Source organism: Thunnus albacares, chromosome 22 (assembly GCF_914725855.1).
Source record: "Thunnus albacares chromosome 22, fThuAlb1.1, whole genome shotgun sequence".
Classification (NCBI taxonomy): domain Eukaryota; kingdom Metazoa; phylum Chordata; class Actinopteri; order Scombriformes; family Scombridae; genus Thunnus; species Thunnus albacares.
The window spans coordinates 8,005,602-8,029,815 of NC_058127.1; the positions used below are offsets into that span (position 1 = coordinate 8,005,602).

Sequence of the window (24,214 nt, forward strand, 5' to 3'; positions counted from 1 at the left end):
GCCATATGACTCATTTCCTGCATGTCCCAAGGGTTCCTGGGAAGTTTTCATCGCAGGAAGGGATTTGCTTCACACCTGTCAGTGTTTGCATATGTCTCTGTGTGTGTGTGTGTGTGTGTGTGTGTGGCTAAGCAGCGTCGGGACTTCCCACAATTCCCTGATGTCATTTGTCAAGCATTGGAGGAGCTTAAAATATAGATGAGTGAGTGTGTGCGCACACATACACACACACACACACTGTAAACCCGTTGCATGAATTCAATTAAAAAGTGGCATGAAATAGTAGAATGTTGAAAAAACTAATCTTTCAACACGTGCCAATTTTTCTGTATATCTTTCTGTCTCTCCGTCGTTCTCTCTCTCTCTCTCTCTCTCCCTCTGATTCTAGTTTGTTTTTGATTAGCATGAGAGAGAGTGAGCCATTGTGTTTTCCAAACCTCCGGGCACATTGAAACGTTGTAAAACAGCGATTTTTCTTCTTTGAGTGCCGAATAAATTCCCCCAGCCTCTACTGTCCCCCTTCCGGCAATTTGTCTTCACCTCCTTTGACTTTCCCATAATTCCTCAGCCTCTTTTCAGCAGTCCTTCCGTCCATCCTCCCGCCTTCTTTTCTGTCCTTATTGCATCCTTCTCCTCTTATCAAAATAACCCTACACACACCAGACTGGACAGTTACAACCTGTTTTTTTCTGCCAATTCTTTGTTTGTTGTCATGTTTAAGACTGAACTATGAGGAAAAGTGATGCCGAGAGTATATGTATTATTCATCGCACCCTTTGATCTATATTCCACTTCACCCGGTCCATTTTCCATTTGTGCCGCTGTTCATACTTGAAACAAAATAGCAGGTGTGCTCAAAGACGCCTACACAGTCATAGACTTTATAAAGGTGGATGTAGCAAGATGTGATATCAGTCATTGGTCTACATGGAAAGAAAAACAAACTTCAGGCAGTCATGCGTGGAGCGGGAACAAAAACACCTAGGATTAAGTTAAAAAGACTTTATTCAAAACAAGGTCTAGCTCGATAGATTGCTGCGGTTTACACTTAAGACTTTTTCTGAAGAAGTTGTAATAATATGTGGCTTGTAAGACCTTTCCTTGAGTCACTGTGAAAGGCTTTTTACCTGCTTCTCAAAGTCTGAGTCACAAAATCCGCCTGACTCTGTGAAACTGTCCATAAGGGATATTCTTTTTTTTGATGTGGAGGGTGAAAGGAATGATAAAGAAGAGAATTACAATATGAATCATTGATTTTTTTCTTTAGAATACTACATGCTTGGTCTCGTATTTTCATCGGTTGAATTTAAATAATCATGAAAGGATCGTAGTTCAGTCTCACTACCTGGGAAAAAAAAGATAAGTCAGTGTCCCATCGGCTGACACAATGGGTCTGCCACGGGAGGTTGTCTCTTTGTGAATTTTTCGGTAGCATGTAAAATGCAGCCATTCTGCGATATTCGCACTTACTCGCAACCTGCATCTTTGGCTCTGTTTAGGAGGGCTGGGAGATCACATTTCATACTGGAAAGAGGGTTAATTTGAAGTCCTTGGTAGTAATTGGAATTATTCAGTTGACGGTGAGCTTCATTGATGTATTTATTGTAATTCATAACGACTACTGCGCCGCCATTGTCCACCGGTTTTATTGCGATGTTCTTATTGTCACTGTTCCTTTATAGCCTTACGTTCATAAGGGGAAAGGTTATTCTTTGGGACTGATGTTTGGCTATAAAAGAGTTCTGTATGTCAGAAGGGTGGGATTTGTGCTTGAAGGTGTGAACGTGGACTTGAGTTTCAAGGCTGGTGTACTCACAGCTGTGGCTTGAGAGTGCCTATGTGCCAAATTATGATTGTACCATGTTTTAAAGTGTAAGCTCTTGTAGGAATGAAATAGATCTATTTAGTTTCAAATTGGTCTGGGTTGTGTGTGAGGGGAAGAAGGAGCTTTGGATAAAACTTGTATGTGAGCAGGACTTAGCTTCTCGTCGGACAGATTGACACAAGGTGGCTCTGGCTGCGTGTTTCCTCTCCATTGAAAGCGTCTTCTTTGGTCTTTCTTCCTGTCTTGGAGGTTGTTTGGAGAGTGGTGGTCATTCTTCTTCTAGAAAACTGCCGCTGGTTACAGCTGTATTAGTCACAGCGTAGGGGGGTGGTTAGGTTCATCATTGCTGCTGGTGAGGTTAAATGACACAGACCTGTCCCTGCAGCATTGTGGTCGGGGTTGGGGTTGCACTTGGGTGTGAGGTCGTGCAGCAAGTCTCTGCCAGCAGTACACAGCTCCTCGACTATAATCTTCTTTATCCTCTCTGAACTTGGGTAATTTCGACTGTTTCACTTCCAATTTCTGTAGATCAGAGGTCAATATCTCTTCAAAGGGCAGGTACTGCCATCATCCGGGGAGAGCAGCAGGTGAGCCATCTGTCAATCACAGCTGTCAATCAACACCCACACAGCAGACACTGAAGCTGCTATAAGTCTTCAGATCTTATTAACGGAGCAACAACTTCCAAAATGACCAGCGGCACACTTATTAGAGGGCCTGAATTTGACTTGCTGTCAATCGGAGCCAGCGTCTAGTAGCTGTCGTTGGCTTTGCACTTTGAGGAGGTTTCAGCCTCAAGCCGTGGTAGTTGCCACTTGCTTGTATCTTTCTGTTCACTTTCTTGCAATCCTTCCTTTGCCTTTCTGCCTTTTTCACTCTTTCCTCGGTTATGGAAGGGGATCCCTCACTCTATATTTATCCTCCACCCCTTGCTGCTTGCTTCCCAGCATTCCCACACATTCATTGCATATCATTCTCCTTTTGCACTCTTATTCCCTTGTTCCATCTTCCTCTCCATGCTCCCCTTGCTCCTGTCTCTCCCTCCTCATGCATACCTTCTTTCTTTCTTCATCTTACCTCCTTGTCCTTTCTCTCCCTCATCTCTTCTTTTGCCCGCTCTGTGTCTCAATATTCTACTCACCTCTCTTGTCTTCTGAACTCTCGAGGAAGGAAGAAGTCCTACACTTTGACTGACACATCGTATCTGACACAGTTTCTGCCACACACTGCACTACTCTTTCCCTCTTTCACACAAACGCACACACACTCTCCCGCTCACTGAATCTCTGGGTAGTCTTCCCTTTGAAGGTGATGGGCTTCGGGGATTTGTCTGTTCCGCTGCTGTTTGACAGTTTGACACACACACGTGCACACCTCGCCTACCGTATATGCTGCAGAGAGCAGTTTACCACGAAAATACTCTTTCGCTTGTCAGTTTATCAACTTCACAACTCCTTCACCCGCTTCCTTCTCTCATTTTTTTTTTCTCTCCCACACAAACACACAAGCACACACAAACTCATTAAAGTGAGCACGGCTCTAGGTGCGAAGTATGGCACTAATCCTGCCAGGGTTACGGGCTCCGTTCCCACTGAAAGTGCCAACCAGACAAAAATGTAACACCCCTGTCCAGCAACATCAAACCGCGATATAAAAACTCCATTAAGCCAGCTTAGGTGAGTCCATTAATCACAGGTACTTAACCTTTGATGATGTCACTCACACACACACATATTCTCATTCACAGATTTATCAGTCGAGGACAGTTCCTTCCTTCCTTCAGTACAGTGTAATTAGCTTGTCACAGCCAAGTTTACATGTGTGCAATGAAAAAAAGAACAACAAAAGAAGAAAACTGTTGCTTTTTGTTTGTTTTTTTTTTTAAAAAAGGTGAGAAAAAAAGTGCTTCTTAGTAGGTTGAGAGCACAGAAGAGGAGAGGTTAGGAGTCCAGCTGATCTGCGGGTCGCTCTGGAGCACAAATACTGACAAGGATTGGCAGGAAAACCAGTGTGCTGCTTACTTTTTCTATGAGTGTGTGAGATGTTTCTGAGGAGTTGAGTAGGGTCTGTCCTCTTCTATAAATAAACCGTCTGATCAGCATTGATGAAAATGACATGGTGTTACTGAGGTTTAAATAAATTTTGTTCACACATCTCTATCAAACTTTGAATAATTCAGCTGTTTGCATCTATTTCACTCAACTTGTAAAGCTTGTAAAAACTGTAACCAACTGACATTGCAAACATATGATGTGAAGCATTTGTGCAAAAAGAAAAGAAAAGACAAAATATGGTGGAGTCAAAACTATGAAAACAAAAACCAAAAAGATGAACAGCACAAGAGAAAAAAGACCAAAAAAAACCAGCAAAAAATCAAGTACTGTAAATATTGTGCAAATAATATTAAGAATTCTTTCAAATTCCTCCGGGAATCCACTATGGACATGTCGGATTCTCTCTCTTCTTCACAAAGGATAAAATAGGACAGAGAAGAGAACGGAAGTGGATCTGGGTTAAACTGGACTTTAAAAATCCTTTAAAATAATGTGAACATGACAACCCAAAGTTCTTGTATTTGAGGGCATAAGGGCGATGAAGTAAATCTGCTTCTACATATTATGATCAATTCCATGTAAAATCATGTTCTCTGACATCAGCAGAGGCATTTTTGTTTCACACGTAACATGCTGTGGGAAACAATTTTATTATATGACTTTACCACATGTTGACATCTCACATTTCCCAAAACAATGTCCACATCCCACTGAATTGAATTGTAATCGCCCTGTTGCTTATACATGTAGAACAACTGCAAAATAATAAAAAAGCTGAAAAGATTTTTAAAATGAGAAAAAGCTAAATTTGCACAACATAACAAATCTTACAGATCTTGGTAGCTGCATAAGCATGCTGGTCAGTTGAGGCTACCATCAGTGGAGATTCATCTCACTGCTTCTCCTATAATGAATTTCTCCCTTCATGATTGTTGAACATACATGAACTCCCTTTGAATCTGAGGTACTCACACCAAAACTTGTCAACCTGGGATGTTGTAGATTGTGCTATTTCTTCATTACGATGTATACAATTTGCTGGATTGTAAAGCAAAAAGTGCCACAACAACAGAGTCGACTAAATAACACAAGTTACATCACCAGTGGCAGTGCTTTAGGGTGGATTTACCCTTTAATCCACTGCTGTTCTGTGGAGCCACCGGATTGAAGAGTGAAATGTCATTGGTACAATATGGAATTGCCTGGAAAAGAGCACTTGTGTTCAGGCAACCCAAAACCCAAGATTAACATATAGCGTCGCCATTGTTTCATCTTGAACGTTGGATTAAAGGGTTTAAATCGGAGATTCTCGCATTATCTATAGTCTGCCTTGTCTTAAACATCTAAGAAACAGTTTGAAATCCTCTGAAATTGATAGAATGTGCCTAGCAAAGCAAAGCAGAGCCGGCTAATATTCCCAAACGTCAAATCCACCCCCCCACTAAACCCCCCACTACCCTGCATCTGGCTCACAGCCAGACCAAAGCAAACGCTCAGACAGTATCTGGAAGGAAGGAAGCTTAGAAAGATTTCAGCTCTCACTTTAGATCTTTGGCAGTCTGTTACACCACTTGATGCCTTTTGGTTTGTGATTCGTGAAGACAAAAGGGGCTTAGTCTTGCAACTGCCTCACAAGGGCTTACATGTCAAGAATTACAAACTCCAAAAACACACACAAAAATTTTTTTATATGTCTTTTGAGGCTATTTCACTTGATTGATTATTCATATAAGTCTTGAGTCAAACACTGATTTTAAAAAGTGCATATTGAGTATATGCTTGATGTTTTATATATGAACAACTGTACATGTGCAATACATGAACACAGTAAAAAGCCCTCTGATATTTGTCTTTGATCATACAGTATCTGTTAAGGGTGGGAGAAAAAGTCAATTCTTAGATACACCACAATGTGGAAATTGATGATCCTGCATTGATTCCCAAATGTCAAAAATCGATTTTCTAAATGTTAGTTAATAATGTGATATTGATGGAACGAAAAAGGCAGAAGTCAACCCGTACAGTCAGAGTTATCTTGTAATTCATCTTCACAAAAGGCAGCAGTTGCAAGCATTTTTTGATTTAATGACTAAATAATTACCTTTGTGAGACAAACGTGAAGTATATTGTGAACAGTCTACACCGTCACTCAGAGACTAATGTTAGTGGAGCGGAGCAGCGATCAGCAGTAACAAACGAGACCCGCTGGCCAACACACACTGCAGCACTTAAACAAATTAAACCAACTCTGAGGTGAAGAAAACAACTCGGTGTTCAGTCTGTTTCACCTCAAAAACCCTGCGTCCGCTCACCGTCTTCCCCAGAGAGCAGAGAGGCTGCTCTCCAGTGCTGTAGACACTAATAACAACACAGAGGAGCAGTCCGCCTCCCCATGATTATGTTATTCTCATACAGGCAGGAGACTGTAAGATGCTTTCAAGTTAATTAATTCATTAATTAATGCAGTTTTCCCCCCCTTTTTTTTTTACCATTCACTCATCTATCACATTTATCTAAATTGCCAGTTATGTTTCATATTGTATTCCAGTGGACTAAGGACACCAGTGAATGGTTTGGCACACAGTATACTGGTCGAATCGGACAACAAAGAATCGGAAGCAAATCAAATCATGAGATTCCCAAAGATTCCCTCCCCTTGCATCTATGATACTACTTAATATAAGTCATTAAAACACAGAATACACTATAATTTATTCTATTTAATCTTTATTCATGAGTCCATGTTGGTTTATTAGATGAATTAGATCCTAAAGATTGTCTTTATGTGTATGTATGTGTGCGTACATGAGTTACATGTGTATCCAGAGTGAGTAGTTATGGAAGAAAAGTGGAAAGTGAGAAATAAATCAGGATAAAATAAATTACAAGGGGGGAAAGAACTAAGAAAACGAAAAGACAAAGAAAATCCTTGCAGTTTTATTTTTTCAACTGCAAATCAAGGTGCAAAGTAATTCACTGTTTTGCAGTCGTAAAAAGACACAAGGACAATCAATGAAAGGGAGAGAAAACAACAGATGGTGAGAGAAAGTGAAGAATGAATGCCGGGGGCAACAAATCAAAGAAATAGGTCTTCTCAAAGTAACATCTCTCTAAGAGCGAAGGAATCAGCCAATCCACGACCTCAATACCCGCCTGCTGAAACAGATTACTTTCATCAAGAAAAGAAAGAAAGAAAGTCTCATTGGTGGGACTTAAATAAGTTCATGAACCCAAATATTTTACAGTTGACTTGTTCTTACCTGAGTATGTACACTTGATGATACTCCACTACATTTTACAGGAAAATATAATAATTTAACAGCTGTAGTTGTTACTTTGTAAGTTCAGATTTTACACTCAAACCATTTTATAACTTGGGTAAACACAACATTGACACACATTATCACCTTTCAAGTTGATATGGTGAACTTATTAGCAAAAAGTTAGAGCACCATCAGCATTAATTTTTCGTTGTGGAGCTTCTTCCACCAGACAAAGCTAATTGGTAGCTAAAAGCTAATGTGGCTAGCTTAGCTTGGGAAGGTCAAGTTGGCTAATTAGTCCAGTCCACAAACTAGTAAAGTTAAAATAATACATACTATATGATTTCAGATGTTAAAGGAGAAAATGTCCACCTTTGTAGATAGAAATTGTGTTTATTTAGTTATTTTTGAGTATAATTCTGTTATTAGCACTATTAGCGCAACTCCAAGCTGTGTTAAATTGTCCCCAAACTTCCATGAGCTTAATGAGATTGATATCTAGGTGTGTGTGTAAAGAAAAAAGAAGGCAGAAAGAGGATAAAAGACCTTTTTTATTTTGGTGCAATCTTTGATTCTGGGAGCTCATTGTTGTTTCTTTCTGCCCCGCATCCACACGTTAACTGTCAATCAAACAAGTTTTGGCGGTACAGGGATTTGTTCTTCTCTTGGCAGACTTTGAGTTTCCGTAGGCAGTTGTCTCCACTTACGATGTCAATCAATACACGGTGACAGTTCATCAATTCATTCAACCTGATGGAAAGTTAAGGTGAAACAGCTCCAGGTGTTTAAGCAGCTGCAAAAGTAAGGCTTTTGTCAGTTCAGTCATGATATTGTTTGATGTTTGGGAGTTGAAGAAATAAAGATTTACTGATTTGGAATTGGCACACACTCTTTTTCTTCTTTCTGTCATTGATTTTTCTTTCAACATTTCACTTTTAACTCCAGATCTAAGACTCTACACTCTGAATCTTTACCTGTTGTTACCTTTCCAGATGTCCCTCAGTAGTCTTTCTCTGTCTCACCTTGACTTCCTTTGTCCTTGCCAGTCTATGAATCAGGTGTCTCATTCTTTTCATTCCCATCACTCTGAGATTGTCTACTTTAGCCCACAGGCTTAGACGGCTCGGGAGGAGAAGAGGAGGACGAGATAAGAAATTGGTCTCGTCTTTGGTAGTTTCTTATTCGCACTCTTTCGTCTTTCACCTAACAAAATTATCTGTCTGATCCTATCAGTTACAATCAGTTTACCCATCCTATCACTGCCTAAATGTTGCTGTAATACACTTAATAACAACAACAGAGTCAGACCCCAATTATAAGCTGATTTTGAAGGGACTCAGCTCAGCATCGAATTAATTAAAAGCTGCTGGTAGTTTTTATGAGCTGACATTTTATTTGACATCAGTTAAAATAATTCACATATTAAACATAAATGAGGAAAGGAAACGTTTCAGAGTCTTGGAAGTATTGACAGCAGCTCTCCGCTTTTCAAAATGAATTGCAGGAGCTCGGGCATCTGACCAATTTAGCTAAAACTGCAGCAGGAGGGCTTCTCTTTGAGTTGACAGTTAACTGCAAAGCCGTTGTTGCATGGCAAATAAAAGTTAACATATGTTTCTTTTTAACCTACTTACTGTAGGACAGAACATATAAGTCACTCACTACTGGTTTTGGGCAAAACATAACAAAACAATCCATGTAAGGTTCAATGAATAAAGTAAAACAAAATGACAATTCATTCAAAAACCTGTCCAAGAACACGTTTGTGTGACTTAAATTTCATATTTGTCATTAAAGATACCCTCCAGACATGGTTTAAGATGTATATAAACTACTCTACTCTGAATGATAATTTGTGTCTAATGTAGTTTTTCCACCAAAAAAAACTTCAATTATCTTTTTAAAGTTCTTAAAAAATTTCCCTAATTAAACATTTCACTAACTATGAATATGTAAGTATAAAAATTGAACTGCTGGACACAAAATATCTCCATTTTCAGCGTATGTGCACTGGAGGCTTCAAGTGTTTCCACATCGTAAGTTGAATACTGGGCCACGATACTGGGCTCCAAACTAGTCGTGATGTCACAAATCATGCTCGTAAGTTCACCCCTTAAACTGAGATTTTCTGTGAACACAGAGAAACTTTCCTCTTTCAGTAGATAAATGTGAAAACAGCCTTCTAGTGTCAAACTCTGCACATACATCATTCAACGAAGGAAAAATAAGCTAAATGCATTTTTGAGCGGAGGCGGCCTTTAAAAAACAGTCATGTAATCAAAAACAGAAATTGCTGGATTCCTTCAGATATAGTATACAGACTGGACTGTGATTTTAAATGGAAATTGTGCTTGAAGCAGTAGAAGAAGGGTGATCAGAATATAGTTTATATACAATTCAACCTCAACCTGAGGCAAAACACGCTTAACTTTTTAATCATCCAAAAGGTTTTAGCTATTGAGTTGGAGGGAAAATAAAAATTGCATTTCAACAATTAGGCTTAAATTATCCTGAGAGAGCTCTTATTTCATTACTGATCTATTCTTTACAACTAGCATGACATGCTAAGTCGATAGCTTCACATACTGAAGTATTACAACAGGAGCTGGCGGATCCAGTGGGAGCTCCGTCAAGTGTACAAAACGTTGACATAAGTAAGGCTGTCTGGTCTGATGGGTGCGTTTGACTGGGAGTTAGACTCACATCCTCAGCAGCCTTGTTCTGAATCCCAGTCCTGGTGCTGAATTCCCACAATGCCCCTTGGTGCTGCTGCTGCTGCTCGCTCGGCCTTCGCTGCTGGGATACAGAAGTTTGTGCACGGATGTTAGTGTGTTTGTGTGTGTGTGCTGACGTTGCTGCATCTGTCTTCCTGTCTGAGTAGTCTAGACACCTTTTTCCTGTGACATTAGCTAAAGAAACAGCTTGTAGAGAACGTGCCCAGAATTTAGGTTTCCTTTTCGCCTCTATCTCTCTCTTTCTCACACACATACACACACACACACACACACAGTGCAGCTAATGGCAGAAGACATGTGTAGATGCCCACAAGACCAATCCGGTGTAATTGTTTTCTCTGTCACCCCCCCCAGCAGTGGCAGACTAATGTCACCCACCCACCCACCGGCATACACACACATGCACAGCAGGTCTTAGCCTGTCAGATTCACCCTGTCAAACAGGAGCCCAGGGTTCATGTGGGGTTTTCGGTGCACGGTTGTGGTTTTATGTCTACATGAATCCAATTTTGTGTGTGTCTGTCTCTCTCTCTCTCTCTCTCTCTCTCTCTTGTCTCTCCCGATCCATCTATGTGTTTGTTTGTTTTTTGTCAGTGTTTTATGTGTGTCTCAGCAGGCTGGCTGTGTGAACAGATGCCTGCTGCCTGCCCCCTACTGCCACTTTGAAGGTGTCACTGGTGCCATTGAAGAAAGTGAGCACATACACATACACACAAACATGGGGGAGAGACACATTTTAACACACACACACACACACACACATGCACAGACAGGGAGAAAGAAAGAAAAGCTGAACTGGCTTCCACTTGAGGTGGTGAGAATACATTTCCCAGTAGTCCAGATATTCGGGGTGGTCCAGCGTTTTTACTCATCTGTTGCTCAATCCTTTAAATGCAGAGTATTTAAAGGAGCAGTTCAGCTTAAAGTAAAACCAATTTCACATTTATTTAAGTTTCAAAAAGGCATAAAATGACTATTCTAATTTTTTTTGTTTCTCATGTTTATTTCATGTAGAGGAAAAAGTAACTACATTTCCTTCATCGTTTCAGTTCTCATATTCATTTTCTCTCCACATTTTCCACTCATGACCTTTCAACAACATGTTTACAAAGAAGAAACCGCTCATTTCCTACAGCCCTATATTTCCTTTCCATTTATTCTTCCAATGTTTTCCCCTCATTGCAAAAATACAGAGGGTAGAGCTTCATTATCACGACTACTCGAGCCATATTACCAGCGGCTTTGGTTAAGCATCAACTCAGGGTGTTTTCAAACCTATAGTTTATTTGCTCTGGTCTGAATCAGTGGATGAATTGGTGTATTTTCCCCTTGGTTTGGTTTCTTTTCACGCAGGGAAGAATCCAAGCGAACCTAAATGCATCATTAAAACCTACGAGAGAACGCTCACTCAGCTCTCTGGCTAGCAACTGTTGATTTCCTTCATCCGCATCCCAGTATGCAAAGCACAACTGGCCCCAGTATGCAAAGTACACCTATCTAAAGGAGACATTTAGCTCTAACTTGCAGAGTACGCCTAGTAGTTGGGTCAGATCGAGGTTGGATGACGTTCCCACCGCAATCAAACCGCTCCAGAGTTCATTTGTGACCCAACTTCTTCAAAGGGTCTCAATATGGTTGTTTTGGTTCGTCCAAGATGATTGCTGCGTTCAGATCTGCCCAAATAAATTGGCACCAAGGTCAAAAAAACAAACCAGAGTCTGATTCAACCTGTCTAAAAAGCACAGGAGCAGGTAAAACAACTTTCCCCAAGACACCTTCACTGAACCGGTCAGTCATCCATACCTTGTGTGTATAAGATTGTGTGTGTGTTTGTCTGTGTAGGTGTAAAACACTCACTCACATTTCCTTTGTTCTGCCGTTGATAAGCACAGTCAAATCCACTCTCTCTCGCTCTAATCTGAGAGATTTAGGAATGTGTTTGCTCTGCTCCCTCGCTGAAGGAAGTGTGACACACACACAAACACACACAATACGACGCTGCATACTTGGCCACAGAAGAATTAAGTCATCGGTGTGCTGTATGACCTCCATCTTGGATTGTGTCCAATGGTCTCTCCCTCTTTCTCTCATACACATACACACAAACACACATACAGTAAGCGGAAAGAGAGCCTTTCATCAGACATATTTACTATACACATTATGATTGCTGGGCTGATTAGAGTTATGATCTGACTGTGGCGACCGAGTCGACCGTGTTGTGTCCAATCTATTCCAGTCTGGGCTGGTTGGTGTTCACAGTCTGGAGATAAAATCATACACGGTGTGGTTTTTCATTAAAAATACTTTAAACGTTTGATATGAACACCTGGAATCGACTGATATCACTTGTGCAAGAAGGAGAAATAATAATTTAAAGGGGATGTATCATGTTTATATGTATATTTATCTTATACTGGCCCTTTATGCAGCCCCTCAGTTCAGCCTCTGTCTGAAACAGGTTGTTTTAGCTGCTGTCTCTTTAAGGCCCGCCTCCTGATGAGCCCACTCTGTTCTGATTGGACAGCTCCTAGAAGATGCCCCTCAGCAGAGTTTTGCTGGCTCAGGATGCTACGTAAACTAACAATAGTAGATCCCACTTCTTTTTCTCGTCTTTGACTCGAAATGGAAACTTCTTAATTACATCCGTACATGTTTGAGCCTGAGTCCAATATGAAATATGTGAGTGGACAACGTGAACAACCCGTAAACAACCTTAGCAACAACCTTAGCAACAACCTTAGCAACAACCTTAGCAGCAAATGCCATTTGTGGGCATGCACCAACAATCTGACGTCTTCACAAGGAGGAAGAAGAGGTACAAATGCAACAATTAGGTCTCAGGAAGCATTTTTACATATGTTCACCTCAAGTTTTTGACATTTGACCATGTTTAACATAGCTATCCAGTATCATAACAGTAAAAATAACAGAAAGTCCTGAACAGCATATTTCCCCTTTAAAATACTGACCAAAAACGTCTTTGTTTGAGATGGAAACTATCAGTTTATCCACCATCTCATCCAATATTAGCATTTTTCCTCCATTTCAGTCTTTGCCACACAGATTTTTGATGAGGAAATTATTTGTAAATATGGAATAAAATAACAAGCAAAATTAAGTCAAATGTTTTGTATGACCAGCCTAAATTATTTGAACAAATTTCTCAGAATGACTTAATTTTAATCTCTTCTCTTCTCTTCTTCTTCCTCCTCTTCCCCTGTCCTGATTTGACCTCCCATAGGTTCAAAGTATTTGCCTCATACTGTCAGAAATTGTAGCGTAGAATTATGATAAAAGTGAACATCTTGATGATAAATGACTTTACATTAGTGCTTCGGACAGGTCAGCTTCACTTCAAAGTCATCCTCTTAATTTCATTTAGATTTTCAACCGTTTCATCACAGAGCTGCCCTGGACGGTCTGTCATCGCTGTTCGGACTGTTTGCTCGCCTGTGTCACCCACACGTCTGCCTCCTGCTGTATCTCTGTCTACCTGCATGTTCTTCTAACTTTGATTTTAGTACAAAGACGTCTTTGATACACCCACACTCACTCATTCACTAACTCTCCTTTGGTAAAAGGACACCTTTGCTGTGCTCTTCCCGGGTTGTTTGTATCCGTACCGGGGTGAAAAAAACACGCCAGCATTAAAACAAAACATTGAATTTGACATGATGAGCAGCAAATACACGGATTTCGGTGTTCTCTTTAATTATATATCCTCTTATCAGGACATGTTCATGCTTGTGCTGTTGCCTCGCATTTGTTTCACTTTTGCTCTCTGGTTTGTTTTGGAGGATTAGTGTTATCTGTTTTGTTTGTCCCCTACATTCCTGCACCGCCCACCTTCACACTCTAGAAGCAGATAACTTTATTAGCAATTTTACAAAAAGGTAATTGAATCCTGGCGTTTCAAATTTGCCTTCAACACAAACAAATCTCTTTCTCCGGAAGAGTCAAAGCGAGCTGTAGGACTGCATCCTAATACATGACGGAGAGAGAGAGAGAGAGGTTACTGTTTGTTTAAGGGAGCTTTAGTAACTCCAGATAGAAGTGCTGCAGAGGACAAAATGACACTTAATTTGTTATTTATGTCTGTCGTAGCTCTGGCTATCTCTCTGGTTACTTCAAACAAAGCATCAGCAGACCTGCCTACCTGTACGCATAACTACGCAAAAACATGGTGACGCCTGTGAGTTCAACTCATACATCCATGGTTCAATTGTGCACGTGCAGTACTCAAGTCTAACAGCAGGAGGCAGCAGCGCGCAGCCTCCCGAAAAGCAACAGAAGACGAGTTCAACCAATCACAGCACCGGATTCATTCGCCCAGCCTTCATCCAAATATCAAATGGGGATGATCGTGATTGACGAATGCGTAATGTCGTTTCAAGAGACAAATCGACAGGAACATGACGCTGATTTTATCCCTCTCGTTCCCCTTTCTCACTCCAGCTGGCTATTTCCTCAAGTGAGGACGGTTCTTTAAACTCCTTTGCAAACAGACACAGACTGGGGTGGATGTGGAAAGTTAAAATTGTGTGTTGAGTTAAATCAACAATGACCTTCCAACCTTTGGTTAAATATTTGACATTAATAATGTTAGCCTAACGTTATGTAATTTGCAAGCTAGCTTGTTTGTTCACCATGCAATTAAGGTGGCAAAGTCTGTGTGTCGCAGATTGTAAAACAAGACTTTTCATAGTGTGTATTCATAATTATTGTTGCAGCCAAACCCGTAACCCGTAATGAGAGGAGCAGATCATGGCACGATGGAAAAAGAAGTGTGCAACAGAAATAACCTAGAAAGTTACCAGGAGGTTTGTGTGTGTGCACATGCGTGTAAAAGTGTGTGATGGCACTGCAGTCTATAACTTTGCCTACTCATGTTCATATTCAGCCAATATTGTCATTAGGTCATCACACCATTAAGTAATATCCTTCCTATAATGAGAATAGTTTGTATTAACCAGCTCTAAAATATTGATTTCATCGTAGCTACAAAATAGTCTGTTGAGGCTGGTTTGGGTTTTACAGCTACATTGTCATAATCTTTTCAAATTAGCTGAAAATCATATTGGCTTGGCTTAATTGGTTTGATTATTTTGAGGTTGTAAATAATAGAAACTATATACATGCAGCAGTGGTGGGAGGTTAGTGTGTAGCCTGAGTGAAACTGAGATCCTTGGTAAGCTGTGTTTAAGCAGGTGAAAGAGACAAATGGACAAACAGGCATAAATGACCAACTAACAGTAGAAGCATCTGCACATATTTTTGTAAACAATCTGATATCGGTCTCAAGAATTTTCATATCACTGTATCCCTCAAATGTTTGTCTGTTTGACTGCTGCATGTATGCAAATAATGTAAGGATGTTTTGGGTATGTTTGAAAAATATGTACAATAATTCATTGTGGGAACATCAGTGATTTGCATCTCATATGTCTCGGTCACGGAAGTGGTGCTCAAAAAAATTCACCCAGGGTTGGCAGGTCTGAAATAGTTGTTTGATAAGTCAAGTCAGGAAAGGAGAAAGTTGATGAGTCCATTTGATAAGTGGATTAACAGACAGTTCACTTACTTGTTAAAGCCATTTTATTAAGCTTAACCCTTATATACTGTTAATAGTCTGATTCATAATTAGTCTTTATACTAAACTTTGGAACCACAAATCTTTTTTTCATTCATAAATACCTTATTAGTAAATGATAAATAGGTGATTAACCCCTAACAAAGCTTTTAGAGAACAGCAAGAGTGTTTTCTTTAAGTTTGTTTAGGGAGAAAAAACATTCACAATCACATTATACTGTATTATGGTCCTATGTTACCTCATACAAGAAAACATACACAACCATAATAATGATTTCAGTGAATGTTATTGAATGTGAAGAATGCAATGTGATTTTTGAATTTTTTAATGAATACAGGTCAAGTTTAAACCCCTCTATGTACAAAAATGTTAAAAAAAAAAAATTGAAATATTTCCATTTTTAAACTGTGGAAAAGAAACAAAAAGTCATAATATTCCAGGCTAAAAGAATGGTGCTGGGGTTTTTTTTATTGCTTTAATATGGAAAAATGGGTCAAATTTGACCTGAACAGTAATTAAGGGTAAAAAATGTCAAACATTACTTGGTTCCAGCTGCTCAGATGTCAGGATTTAACCCATAAGAACCCACAGGTGTCACCAACCCTTTCAATGTTCTGGAAAATTCCTTATACAACTTTATCCTTGATTTGAACTCATGAAGTCCCTAAGTGACATCTGCTGAACATACTGGTGCAGTCATGTGACAATGTGGGAATCTGTGTGTCACTTCCAAAATGGCGGCAGTGTGCCTGGTCAGCAAATGTGACAGAACTAGCTAATTTTAAAAAGCTTGTTTTTTTGTTACTAAAGGTAAGTTTCAACCTGTTTAACAATTGTGATGCTTTAATAAGACGTCCTTTATTACATTTAACCTGTTCTGAACACATTTCTTGAACAAATTGATATAAAACAAGTTAGGGAAATATCGACATATATGTTACACTACAGATCTTTCACACTGAAGGTAGAATTTCAAAAAAAAGGAGGAAATGGGTCCGGGTTCTTATGGGTTAATACTTCTCTTCATCTTACGTCATAGTTAATTGAATATCTTTGGGTTTTTGACTGTTGGTCGGACAAAACAGTTTACAGACCAAGCAAGAAATTAATTGTAAGATAATCGATATATAATCATTACCTGCGATCATAAATGAAATGCAAAAATGACATTTAGCAACAAAGATATTGCAAAAAAAGTAATGATAATAAAAACAGATTAAAGAGTTCTCATTTCTGATCATCTTCCACACACAGAGTGAAGCACTTTTGACTATGTAATACGTCTTTAATCTCTCTCTCATCTTCAGACTGCCATCCTTGATGTTTCTTTCTGCTGCTGTGAGATTTTTGTTGCTTTTCACCCACCTGCCATCCAGTTTCACCTGCTTAGATCTGCTTTTAAATCGCATAATGTAGAAAAGACGACGGTGTGATGAAATGTCATAACCATGAATACACATTTTATACAAAAAAAAAACGAAGAATTCTCCCGACTGAATCGCTAGAGGTGGGAATATACAAGGCTGAACAAATATCAAACTGGGGTTTTAAATGGGAAAGAGAATGGGAACGGGGGAGAATAAAGTCAATAAAGCGAGTCATAACCTTTGTAGGAGAATGAGAGAGGATGACAAAATAATTGGATAAAGTGAAGAAGTGAAGGCCGGGAATAAAAAATGAAACAGATGAAGGATGTTTGTCGAGAAAAGGGGGGTTGGGAGAGGGGGGTTGTGAATAAAGACAGGCAGAGAGATGGATGGTGGAAATAATGAGGTGCAAGAAAGAAGCATCTATTGTCCACAGTGTCCTGTTCTTGTTGGTTTGCATTGAATACATTTATGTATATATTTTGTCATCATGCCATCAAGATAAGAAAATCTGCGTGAGATCGGAAAAACAAAATTATAGTTTTAACGGTGAGAGCGGCAGGAGAGGAGCTAGTATGATGGAGGGAGACAGCACATACCTCCTGACTGAAGTGAGTAACGACAGCGCTGCTGAGAGATCACTGATCGAGGAGGGGAGCGGCAAATGAAGGACGAGCGTAGGGAGGGAATTCCAGCGAAGCTATGATTCAAAGGGGAGTGACTCAGTAAAGGAATGAATGAACGGCTCAAGTGATGAAGGTGTGGACAGGTGGAGATATAAACTGGGTGGAGGAGGCGATGACGGATGAGGGGGAGGAAGGGAAGAGACTGATGGAGAGATGAAAGAGTTGAGGGAACAGAAGAATGGATTTTAAGTTCTGAAAGGCCTTTGAAGAAGAACAGAGATGAAAATTTGTCTTTTGAACATTGAAATGCATGTCACAACACGTTGAAACATCTACAGAAACTTATCAAACCACTTCTGCAGCATAAGAAACTCTTTCTCTTGCTAGATGTGTTACTCCTTGCTAGCTTTCAACCGCATCTCATGGTCTTCATCAGCAAATGGAACTACAGTAATGTACTGTAACCGTTGACGACAACTTGGCTCGCTACTTTCGCTAATGAAGACTTTGAGATGCAATTGAAAGCCTGAAAAGGGTAGTAAGTGTATCACTGATTTACATTATTTTTTCATACAACTTCTTTGGACATTTTGCAAAGTTTTTTGTGGTTCTAGGCTCCACATTCAGGTTTATTGTCCACTTTTGGATAGCTAACTATCAGCCATCGTCTACGACAAAAGCGGCTTAAACATTTCAGAGGCAACTTTTAAAGCCTACAGTTAGTGAGTATTTGATACTCATAATCTTGATTTTTGGTGAAAAAAATCACATTAAAATTGAATGCTGTGTTTTGCCAAAGCTACAACTACAACGGCTTGAGGCTAAAGCCAATGTGGAAGCACCATAAAGTGCAATGCCACCGACGGCCACTAGATGCTGGCTCCACTTGACTCTCATTCAAAAAGCGTCAACTTCTCTCCAGAAATACTAAGTTAAACATTTCTTCAGGCTCTCTAATAAGTGTTCTGGTGGTCATTTTGGAAATTATTGCTCTGTTAATGAGGTTTGAAGACTTATTGTAGCTTTGATGTCTGCAGTGTGGGCATTGAAAGTAGCTAGCGTTAGCCAAAGTGTGCCCCACTCTGTGTTCCTAGTAAGCTAACGTACACTTCGGTCCGAGGTAGTGGGGCGTGTTTCGAGAGCATGAAAGGTTGGAGGAATTAGAATAGAATAGAACTAAAATGAGAATAGCTGGTCCACCTTAAAGGTCAGTCCACCTTAAGTGAGCCTGTTCCAGACCGTAGTTGACAGCTCCTCTCCCCAGATGATGACAGTACCTGTCGTATTAGCTCGATGTTGTCAGTAAGCTAGCATTTGTGTGTTTCCAGAGCATGAAAGCCAACTCTCTGCACTCACTTATTTGGAAAGTCGTGGCTTCAAATGGAAAAGATGGCGTTGACCATAAGCTGCAACTCTGGGCTTCAAACCGGCTCCAATGCAAACCAACGGGTGACGTCACACCTCGCTACATCCCATCTTTGTTTACAGTTTATGGTTTTGCCCCATAAATCAACAGTAAATCCACTCGGAGCATTGCTTCCTCAAACCTGCAGGCATGTGAGTCTCTCCACGTTTACTGACTGACCCCTGCCTCTTGCTTGTCCCTGCTTTTCCAATTTGTCAGCGTGATTTTACACAGTATTAAAAAATACTATGCCCTTTCACCCATCTCTATACATCTCTTGGTTCTGTACACCAAACACCTCGACGTCCCCCTCTTAATAAAAGACACTCAACCCCACAGATACGCAAAGCTGCATTGTTTGCCTTTGCAGTATTTCTGGACGACTCAGCAGCTCAGGCCAACTTTTCACCACAAATGTCTTAATTACTCTTGTATTTGGCTCCGTATCCAACAGAAAAGTGTCCACAGTGCAGGATGAATTCAGAAAGAGGGACGTCTGCAGTGATAACTACTGTCTGCAGTAGTGATGTACAATAGAGACATGAAGTTACTAATGTCAGCAAGAACTGTTTACTGCAAAAATTTGGATGTTTTTCATATTTCCTCAGAACACATTATTCGTGCATACACAACTAATATTCTTTAATACCGCTTGAACAAATTGCCTTTGAATTCCTGCTCTGTGCAGGTAAATGCAGGAAAATGTATGTTTTACAATATCTTTTGACAGTTCAAAAATTAGTTATTCTTTCTATATCTGTGAATGGCAGCTATAGTAAAGGTTGGGTTATATAGTTACAGTCAGGGAACTAAAACTACTTTTCTTTACCGCTGTTATGTCTGTATTAGCTGATTTGCATCAGTTGTTTTATTTACGCTTTACAATGACTGGCTCATTCACAGCTGTGTGGTTTAGCAACATCCACTCATATTCTTGTAGGCGAACAGTAAATCCATATCTTCCTCTAGGGCCTGTTAGGGTCTATAAGGTGTATGAATGAGCAGTGCTTCTAAAGAACTGCTCATATTTTTTCCATGTATCCGCACAGATGTAATAAAGCACAAGCCCAGCTTGTGTCTGGTCACTGAACCATTGAAAACATCTTGCCAGGTATGCATTAAAACATTTGATACTTCCTGCCCTCACTGTGTTGTGGTGATTGATTGCAAACATTAAGATGAGTGCCTTCTGTGCTGATCTGGTGAAACCTTTCCAACTGTGAAGAAGCCTATTAAAAACAGGTTAGAGGCCTTTGTCCCCAGCAGACTGCCAGCAGCTGCTGTCAACCAGTGATGAAAATTAGAGCCTGACCTTCATGTTTGAACTGGATTATAAAAAATTTAATTGCCTGTTTACTTTTTTAATCAAATTGCTTAAAAAAATTTTTTTTTTTTTTTTAACCAATTTAGTGACCTAATTTTCCACATTTTTGGAGTTGCCTGCAGCAGAAGACTTGAAGGTATTTATATTTGTTCTCCTTCAGGTATGGCCTCAAATCCTCCATCAAAATCTTCTAGTTTAGCCGTAACAGATGCTTTGGTTTCATCAGAGTGGACCAACCGCTGGAGGAAGGAAGATTAGTGGAGAAAAGACAGGGTTAGGATGGAAATAATGAGGAGAAAGATTCAGGAATCAATGAAGAAATAGATGATTGACAGTGGTGGAGCAGGGAGAAGGACGGCAGAGATGGAAGAGGAGTGTGAACTGAATGCTTATGAGAGGGAAGGAAGAGAGGAACAGGAGAAGATGACAGGAATGATGAGGAGCATGAAGGAGAGAAGAGAGGTGGAGAGATTCAGATGGAAAGCAGCTCAGGGAGATGAGAAAGAAGAGGGACTGGAAAAATGCAGAAACCAGTAGAGTTTCTATTCATCTGCTTTGTAGTGTAGTTTAATTTCTAAATCACATGAAGTCCTGTGCAAATAGGGCTATGAGTGGAAGCGCTCTAAACACCCCCTGATGATGTAATAGAAAACCGTTTGCGCCGATTCATTACTCACTCACGGACAACCACACATGTACGTCTGGCCCCGCTGTTCTGGTCCAGCCAAAAAAAAATTGCACACAAAGGAGGGAAGCAGCAACAAAACGCTTTAATTTGTTAAGACTTACCGGTCAGTCAGGTATCCTAAATGTATTTTTGTCCTGGGGGCAACTGGGCTTAGCTGCAGGAAAAATCTGTTGTAAATAGTCTTTGCAGCATTAAAAGTTTAGTTTTTTGTTTATGCTGGCAAGGCTGTTTAAATCCTGTTCAACTCTCCTTTCAACAGATCAAGTACTATAGAATATTATACACATTTTTCATAGAAAACCCTCAAGAAAGCTTGTGCTGCTTGGGCTAATTCGTGACAATGAGAGGTGAAGTGTAACACGAAAAAAAAAGCAACAATACAAATTGCAATGGCCTCCTTCTGAATGTTATTGTGCTCTTTTTAGAGTCAACTAGGTCAGACTGTGGCGGTTCAGAAGGTGACATAAAGCTAAATGAGATGCTTTGTACTGTATAAAACCTAAAACCGATGAAAAAACCATGAACTTATCACCACATTCCCAGACGGTGCCTCGTTCATTCCAATGAAAGTTGCACACTAGGTACGGTATACGCCAAAACAGTTTTTCAGGCTTTAACAGGCTTTGGCATGATTTGGCCCACAGAGCATGAACATCAGGGTCCCTCTTCGGCTGAGTCAGTTGAGAGAGATGTACTGTGGCGCGATGCAGACTGATTTCCAGCTGGCTCCCCCTCCTCCCTCCACACCCACCCCCACCGCACATGAATGAGATGAAATAATTCACTGATACAGCACTTTGAGACTTTTCAGACCAACGTGGGTTGAATTCTGATCATCTGCAGAATCATTTCAGGGTGTCGATGATGTTTTAGATACATTTACAGTCATTCCTTTTGCAAAGATTGTGTTTTTACGCCATTATGCCTCACCTGATCTTGCAATTTTCGATTGTGGAGGATATTTAGATAACAATAGTTGACAGAAGAAGCTTTTTTTGGGATTTTATTTGGCTGATATGTTGAAAACACACAGAATTGGATGGACACACACCTGTTTACCGGCTGAGAAGGTCGATACAAGTAAAGACGAGAGAACAGCTGGAAAACAAACTGCAAAGAAGAAGTTGATGCAGCGAAAAGTGACAGCAAACAGGAACAGACAGCACACTAGTAGTTAGCGGATGGATGAAAAAGAAGTTAACAAGTGGAAACGAAAAAGAAGGGAAGAAGAAAAAGAAGAGACGGGAGTCGTGTAATAGAGCATAAATCAAAAGGTTACATGAAATCTGAGTCACTTCCTGCTGTTTTGGTTATTTTCTGAGTTTCGTCACTGTTTATCATCCGTGCCGTCGGAGTGCGTTCGGGCTGAGAGGGCTGATGAGTGATGTCGGAGTGTAAAGTGGAAGGACGTGCGATAGCAGGCGATGAGCTCTCCGGTTAGAGAATCAATGGAGAGGAACGAGTTTGACCTTTTACCTTAACTCGTCACCGCGGAGACCGACAGAGCGTAAAGTCATCAGTCTTCCCCTTCCTTCTGTTCCCCGAGTTATTCATGTTGTGTGTGTGTGTGTGGCTGGATATGTGTGTGTGTGTGTGTTGTCGCAGATAACAGCACTTTCTCTGTCTCACTTTCTCTGTGTTTATATATCCATCTCTCTCTCTCTCTCTCTCTCTCTTTTCCTCTCCATATGGAAGTCCCCACTGTGTGTCTATCTCCCTTTCATTCAAAGTGTAATGTGCTGTAGCGGACTAGCAGACTATGATGGTGGCACACGACGAGGACGGAGGAGGTGTGACACACCGAGTCGCAGATGTATTCTTATTGTTTCGAAAGAGCTCTCTCTCTCTCGTTTTCTCTCTCTCTCTCTTCCTTCTTCCAGTTACCTTCAGAAAAGGCATATTTAAGGTTTATTAAGATGTAGAGCTGCAACCATTAGTCGATTAATCGATCAGTTGATCGACACGATAGCTGTTTTCAACTTCACAAATGATTCTGAAATGACTTTGCAGATGATTTTCTTTGTCGTACATCATAGTAAAATGAACATCTTTGGATTTTGGACTTCTGAAGACCTTTGACTCTGGTAAATTCTGATTATTTTGACTATTTTCTGACATTTTATAGCTAAATCAATGAACTGAGAAAATAATCATTAGTTGCTGCCCTACTTTGATGTGTTTGATGCTACTGTGGATTGAATCTTAACAACCATTAAGACAAGACATGAAAATTGAGGATTTAAAGGGTTAACTGCAGGATTTTTGATATATTTCAGGTATAAGTAATGTTATAGATCATTAAATTTGGACAATTTAAGACTTTAATACTAAATAAACTCCTTTCACTTTACTTTCTTTCAACACTTCCTACCTCCTTCATTAAATTAAACCCCAATTATGAAGACGTTCCAGTTATGATCGCCGCTTTTACCAGAGGAATATGTAGGTTATTTTCAGGTCTTTTCGTCTGTGTGATCCTCTGTGCTAGTAAGACCTGCACACACGCATGAGTGATCACACACATGGACACACCAGTTTCCCGGAGGTATTTTTAGTCAATACAAATCTCTGTTTGTTTAGCCCTGAGATCACGCAAATGTTTGCATGTCAGAGACTGTAATGCACTTACTGATGTGGGAGTGAGTGTGTGCGCGACCTAATATGTGTGTGTTTGTGTACATGCATCCGAGAGACAGAAGGAGGTGATGGTTATTAGTTTAGAGTTTTTGTGCAAAGTAAGGTCAAAGTTTGTCTTCCGAGAAGTTAAAGACGTGCAGTTCAAAGGCGTCTTTGAGGATCATTATGTTCTCCTTGAGGTATCAACCACAGCAACACGTACTAAACAGAACATTTGGAACCTTCTTGTAGTGAAAAACACCTTCATCTGCAGCCAAACAGCTCTGACAGAAGTGATGATGAGTACGTGTCACCTACCTTTTATATTAAGTCATTATCTGTGCATGATAGCTACTGACCCTCTGATCCATGATGGCAAGATTACGCTTCTCTGTCAGCCAAAAACATAGCCGACTGGACTCAAAGACATTATTTTTTATAAAATCTTTTTACCACATCTTCTTCTGAACCTCGTCTAATAACACTCAGAGTAAGCCAGGGCAATTTCTAAGATACCAAGCGGGGCTCGTGTCTGTCTTTACCGCTGTTATGTGTGTCTCTATTGTGTGGTTTTGAATTCAGCACTTCGGTGTCATTGATGTTTCAGTTTGCTTAAATAGTTTTTATTGATTTCAAACCGTTGCCCGGAGAGTAACTGCAACATCACACAGACGGATCGCTGATTAGAGGTGTGACGATTAACTCAAGCTGTGATAA

At 40.2% G+C, this 24,214-nt stretch overlaps 1 protein-coding gene across 4 annotated transcripts in view; it reads left to right on the forward strand.

Annotated features, from left to right (window-relative positions):
- htr2cl1 (5-hydroxytryptamine (serotonin) receptor 2C, G protein-coupled-like 1) overlaps positions 1 to 24,214 on the forward strand; it is a 159,398-nt gene that overhangs the window by 10,962 nt on the left and 124,222 nt on the right. For 2 of the 4 annotated variants that reach the window (XM_044342406.1, XM_044342410.1), the window contains exon 1: positions 10,480 to 10,569. The exons of 1 other annotated variant lie outside the window; for it this stretch is intronic. The gene's annotated coding sequence lies outside the window, so the exon portion shown is untranslated. Of the gene's footprint in view, positions 1 to 10,479; positions 10,570 to 22,860; positions 22,966 to 24,214 lie in introns of those variants that run through there. One more of the 4 variants, XM_044342409.1, reaches the window with a different exon arrangement.